Here is a 6,130-nt window from a genome sequence, read left to right on the forward strand (position 1 = left end):
TTACTGACTTGAGACTGTTTCTGTTTTCTAATATATGCATTTGGTGATACGGATTTCCCTCTTAGCATTGATGTAGCCAGGTCCCACAAATTTTAATATACTGTAGTTTAATTTTATTTCAATTTTTAAAATACTTCCCTTGAGCTTCATCTTTGACTTGTGATTGTTTAGAAGTATCTTGTTTGGTTTCCAAGTGTTTGGAAGTTTTCTTGTTATCTTTATTTAATATATGGTTTGATTCCATTGTGATTGGAGAAAACACTATATATGTCTTTAATTCTTTAAATGTGTTAAGATTTGTTTCGTGCCCTATGATATAGTGCATATTGATAGATTGTCTCTGGGCACTTGAAAAAAATGCATATTCTTCTGTTTTTGGGTGATATGTTCAATCAGCGTCAGTTAGATCTTGTTGATTGGTGGTGTTGTTGATTTCTTCTGTATCCTTGCTGATTTTACACCTAGTTGATTTATGAATCACTGAGTGAGAGGTGTTGAAATGTTCTACTGTGATTGTGAATATGTCTATTTCTCCTTTCAGTTTTATTAATTTTTGTTTCACATATTTTGCAACTATATTGTTTGGTGCATACACATTTAAGTCTGCTATGTTTTCTTGATAGATGAACTTCTTTATCAGTGTATAGTGCCCTTCTCTATCTCTGGTATTTTTGTTTTTCTCTGAAGGCCACATTATCTAATTTTAATATCGCTCTTCTGCTCTCATTTGATTGTTTGCAGCATAATTTTATTCCTTTTACTTTCAACCTGACTATATTGTTTTATTTTAAGTGAGTTTCTTGTAGATAGAATATAGGTGGGCCACTCCCTGTCCTCATTCTGCCAAACTCTGTCTTTTTAAAGTGTGTATTTTGACCATTTATATTTAATGTGATTAATTACAGGTTAGAGCTTAAGCCTGGCATTTTATGTTTTATTTTCTGTTGGTTTTCTCTACTTTTCTTTTCTGTTTTCTTCTTCCTGCTTTCCTGTGTGTTACTTGAATATTTTCAAGAATTTCATTTTGGTTAACTTGTAGTGTTTCTTTTTGTACAACTTTTAAAATGATCACTTAGGCATTACATTACATAAACATAGCTTAGCAAAGTCTTATGATGTCATAATTTTACCAGTTCAAGTGAAGTGTAGAAACTTAACTTTCATTGTCTTCCCCCATTTATAATCTAGTTGTTTAGAATATTTCTCCTATATATATTTAGAACCATATCAGATAGTTTAAAATTTTTGCTTCAAACATCAAACATAATTTAGAAAACTCAAAAGAGGTAGAGAAATTATTGTATTTCCCATAATTTTGCTTGCTGTGTTTTTCTTCCTACTTGCAAGAATTCCTTTATCGTTTCCTTTCTATTTATAATTCCTTTAGTCTTTTTTTCTTTTTTTTACAGTAGGTCTTCTGGTGATCAATTTTCTTAGTTTTTCTTCATCTGAGGATGTCTGATTTCCGCTTCATCCGTGAATGGGATTTTTTGCTGGATATAGATTTTGGGTTGCCAGTTCTTTTCTTTTAGCACTTGAAAAGTATTGTACCACTTTCTTCTGGCTTCTGTTGTTTTTGATAAGAAATCTGTCATTTGAATTATTTTTTCACTATAGTAAGATGGCATTTTTCTTTCTCTGCTCTCGAATTTTTTCCTTTGTCTTTTTTTTTTCTTGTTTGAGTACTTTTATAGTTCACCCCCTTACTCCTCTCCTTCTAGGACTCTGATCACATGCATGTTAAAATCTCATCAATTTCTAAGGCTCTTTTTGTTTTTAAAAAAATCTATTTGCTCTTTTTTGTTCCGATTGTTGTTGTTTGTTCAGATTGGGTGATTTTTATTGTCCTGTCTTCCAGGTCACCAATTCTTTCCTCTGGTTCCTCCCTTCTGATGTTGAACCCATCACTGATTTTTTAAAAAGTTTTGTTTTTCACATTTTTCGTTTCTAATATTTCCATTCATTGCTTCTTTTTATGTTCTATTTTTTTGCCAAAACTATTTCATTGCTGAGACTTTCTTTTTCCATTAGTTTCACACGTTTATAATTGTTGGTGTATCCTGTGACAGCTCCTTCAAATTCCTTGAGAGAGAACTGTAACATCTCAGTCATCTCAGTTTTACTATGTATGGATTGTCTTTTTCCACTCAGTTTGAGGTCATCCTGGTTCTTGGTGGGGCAAATGACTTTTAATTGAAATGGGAAGAATTACAGGTTAGTCTCCCTACTAGGTCTCCAATGATACCTCTTTGAATAGAGGGAAGAGTGCCTTATTCCTGCTTCCCGCCTGGCTTCCCCTGATACTGGGAGGATGGGTGTAGCAGCTTGCTACTGCTGGAGGTGAAAGTCTGGGTTCTCCAGATGGTCTCTAGTGACACCATGGGGAGGGCCATGTTACTGCCCAGGAAGTATGCAAGTCTGACTCTCGACTAGGCTTTTTCTACATTCCATAGAGAGGGAGTGTTAGGTGCCCTGTTATAGCCTGAAAAGCCTGGAAAACTAGATGCCCTGCTCAGCCTTTGCTTGAATGGGTAGGGTGAAGATAAAGTTTTTTCTGTGGGTTTGGCTGGAGCAAGTTGTTATTGTCTGTGAGTTTTCTGTCTTGCCAGGCCATACCTTTTCTGGTCCTTTGGCTAAAGAGCCCAGAATTTCCCTGGGGATTTTAAAATCTTCTGAGATACATGAAGCAAAAACAAAACCCAAGGTACTCATCCCTATGTCATTTCTTGGATCCCAAGGTCCCTGGCTTTACTGCCTTCTTTTCTCTAACATACGGAATATTCTTGTGTTTCTTTCATATATGATGTCCAGGGTTTATATTTGTAGTTATTGGAGGAATAGAGAAAATTGTGTCCAGGGGAGAAATCTGGAAACTGAATAGGCAACTATGAGTCTCAGGAACATTTAGAAAACATTGGTTTATTCCACAGTGACTTTGATGCAAGGTTGCTGGGTCCAAGGTCATGTAGGGAAATTGGAGCTTAGACTGAAGGTTTGTAGCTCAGACCTGGGCCAAGGTCATTTCAAGGACCCCTTTTCTTCTCTCCCCTTCTCTTCCTTTGCAAGAGGAGAGAACAGGGGCTGTGTGAGACCCTTGACTCACCTATTGGTGGCAGTCATAAATCAAGCCTAGAAGCACCTAATGTAAAATTTGATACTAGTGATACCTTCTTCCTGTGTCTGGCATTGCCTTTTGTTTTCTTCCCTCTAATGATCCTTCTTCTCACTGGGATTTTATCTCCTAGGAGCTGATGAGGAAAGCTGGGGTGGGATCCTACCTAACATATCACCTAAGTGCACTGATGGTGTGAACCCAAAGCTGGCAGATGTGGGCCAGTACTAGTGCTTGAGGAGGGATGCAGTATGCCGTGTTGCATATGCAGGCCGGTACTAGTGCTTGAGGGGGGATGGAGTGATGCCGTGTTGCAGATGTGGGCTGGTACTAGTGCTTGAGGAGGGATGCAGTGATGCCGTGTTGCAGATGTGGGCTGGTACTAGTGCTTGAGGGGGGATGAAGTGATGCCGTGTTGCAGATGTGAGCCGGTACTAGTGCTTGAGGGAAAATGCAGTGATGCTGTGTTGCAGATGTGGGCTGGTACTAGTGCTTGAGGGGGGATGAAGTGATGCCGTGTTGCAGATGTGGGCCGGTACTAGTGCTTGAGGGGGGATGCAGGGATGCCGTGTTGCAGATGTGGGCTGGTACTAGTGCTTGAGGGGGGATGAAGTGATGCCGTGTTGCAGATGTGAGCCGGTACTAGTGCTTGAGGGAAAATGCAGTGATGCTGTGTTGCAGATGTGGGCTGGTACTAGTGCTTGAGGGGGGATGAAGTGATGCCGTGTTGCAGATGTGGGCCGGTACTAGTGCTTGAGGGGGGATGCAGGGATGCCGTGTTGCATATGCGGGCCGGTACTAGTGCTTGAGAGGGATGCAGGGATGCCGTGTTGCAAATGCGGGCTGGTACTAGTGCTTGAGGAAGGATGCAGTGATGCCGTGCTGCAGATGTGGGGCAGTAGAATGGTCTCAAATCCGTGCAGCTGAGGGCTGGAAGCTGTCGTGGGAACTGGGAGGGAGCAGACCAAGATCTGACTGGTCATCTGGTTGTCTTGTCCCTTCAAAGAAGTACAGCTCTTGCACAAGCCCCACTTTTCTCACCTGGGCATTCTGAGTCCCCTCCCTTGTCGCCCCAGGCAGGGTCTCAGGAAGCTGTAGTGGAATTGTAGCACTTGGGTGGATATTGGAAAGTGGTGATGTTTTTGGGATGGGGAGGCAAATAAAACCATGACGTTGTTTTTGGAGGATCGAATGCAGATTGTCAACACAAATATATTTCTGGACCTAACAGTCGAATGTGTGAATTAATTATGGCCCTATTAAGAAGCAGGCTTATTCTTCCTTTCGGTGACTAAAACAACTCCGCTACTCAACCCTTTCACTCTGGGAAAAGGAATTTTCCATGGTGTGGACTGTTCCTTTAAAGTTTTAGGGGCCGGAGGAAATGCAAAAAACTAGCACAAACTTGGCTTCTAGCAGTCACTAGCAGTGATCTGTCCCCAGAATCTTGGTTAGGGTTGAATTCCCATCAACTGTTAACAACTGCTGTAAAGGACCCATGGCTTTTGGAGGAATAATTGTTTCTACTGGTAAAGTGTGTCCTTAGAAGATGCTGAGGGTGAAGTCATCTGGGCCCAGTTATCTTCTTGTGTCCATGTGCTCTGAATTCTGTGGGCTGCTCTCCACACACAGAGGCTACAGTAAGCCACACAAGGCACTTTCATGTGTACAGGATCTGCAAAAACATTTCACTGAGTGACTTGTCACAAAGGATGTCTAATAAAGGGTAGCCTCCTAAAAAATACCCATATGGACACACAGACACTCACAACCCCCTCACCTATCACCTGCATGAAGAGCTTCGACTGTCTCAGCATGTGCCCTCAAAATCAGTTTTACAAAACACAAAAACAATCAAAAAAAGATTTAGCATCTCACTGTCAGATATTTTGGAACTTCTATCTGCAGGATCAGGTATCTCGCTCTATCTCTCACTCCTGGGGCAGTCCAGCTTTTTCCTGGTGACCTTTTGGCAGTTTTCACCTGCTGCAGAACCCCTCCGTGTAAACCCTGCTCGGGTTTGAATGGCCTTTGCAGAGTTTGCACCATCTCTGCATATGGAAATCTCTGCAAGGCAGGAGCATTGCTCCTCAAAGCTAATGAATGGATAAATAAAAAGGTAGTGAGAACACATCCCTCACCCTGTTCTTTTTTTAAATAAGTCTTTTAAAAAACATTTATTTGACTGCACTAGATCTTAGTTGTGGCACATGGGATCTTTATTGCCACGTGCAAGATCTAGTTCCCTGACTGATGATTGAACCTGGACCCCCTGCATTGGGAGCTCAGAGTCTTAGCCACTGGACCACCAGGTAAGTCCCCTTCACCCGGTTCTAACCCAACTCAGGGCACCTGTGTCCAGGGACCTGGTGGAGGGTTGGTTGATGTTTACATAGTATGCACCAGTACCACTGTCCTGTAGCTAAAAATACTGAAATAGTTCCTGAGCTGCTGGCAAAGTGTTTCTGCCCTGAACATCTGCTCACAGATCCTCCCCTGTGCCTGGAGCCTTGGCCCTTCCCTAGATCCAGAGCACAGGAGGAAAACTCCTGGTCTATCAAGGCCACCAGGCTACAGCCCAGGATGATTCAGTTGGTGGGGATCCCAGTGCTCTGGTTGTTTCCCAGCCCTGCTTGTTGACGCATTTTGTACCCATTCTCTTCCTCTGCACTCAACAGCAAGTGTTTCCTGGATCCCAGCCGTGTGCTACTTCTTTGCTCTGCAGCCAGCTTTTCTTGGCCAGTCTCATTTCCTCCTGAGCACATCCCCCACTTCTGAGCCGGTGTCCCCACCTTGTTTCCCTTTTATACAGCGGCGATGAGTATTGCCAGCGTGTTCTTGCTGCGCAGGAGATGATCCAAGTGAGGCCTTTCTATTGCTGTCATTCTGACCCCCCACATGATGGGAGTTTCCTGGGGAAAGGTTACTCACATTTATGCTTTTGCAGTTTCTGTTCTGTTTACAACTTGCAAAGTAGCTGCCTGGTTTTCTGTGACACGTGTGTCGCTGCTATGACAA

The 6,130-nt window shown here is 42.3% G+C and overlaps 1 protein-coding gene and 2 long non-coding RNA genes across 11 annotated transcripts in view; 2 read left to right on the forward strand and 1 right to left on the reverse strand.

Annotated features, from left to right (window-relative positions):
* The window catches only part of ZNF423 (zinc finger protein 423), a 469,528-nt gene that overhangs the window by 342,397 nt on the left and 121,001 nt on the right, over positions 1-6,130 (forward strand). The gene's annotated exons all lie outside the window — the stretch shown is intronic.
* LOC145515845 (uncharacterized) lies at positions 2,174-4,788 on the forward strand. Its single transcript, XR_014061052.1, has 2 exons — positions 2,174-3,464; positions 3,674-4,788. It is a non-coding gene; the product is annotated as an uncharacterized LOC145515845 (long non-coding RNA).
* LOC145515843 (uncharacterized) lies at positions 2,900-6,064 on the reverse strand. Of its 3 annotated transcripts, XR_014061050.1 has the most exons (4): positions 5,765-6,064; positions 4,991-5,208; positions 3,652-4,787; positions 2,900-3,442 (listed from the first exon to the last, which is right to left on the reverse strand). It is a non-coding gene; the product is annotated as an uncharacterized LOC145515843 (long non-coding RNA). The 3 variants fall into 3 exon arrangements; XR_014061049.1 differs by lacking the exon at positions 4,991-5,208 and having other exon boundaries at positions 5,905-6,064; XR_014061048.1 differs by lacking the exon at positions 4,991-5,208.

The sequence above is a fragment of the Giraffa tippelskirchi genome, chromosome 7 (genome assembly GCF_054371585.1).
Source record: "Giraffa tippelskirchi isolate mGirTip1 chromosome 7, T2T-mGirTip1v1.2.pri, whole genome shotgun sequence".
NCBI lineage: Eukaryota > Metazoa > Chordata > Mammalia > Artiodactyla > Giraffidae > Giraffa > Giraffa tippelskirchi.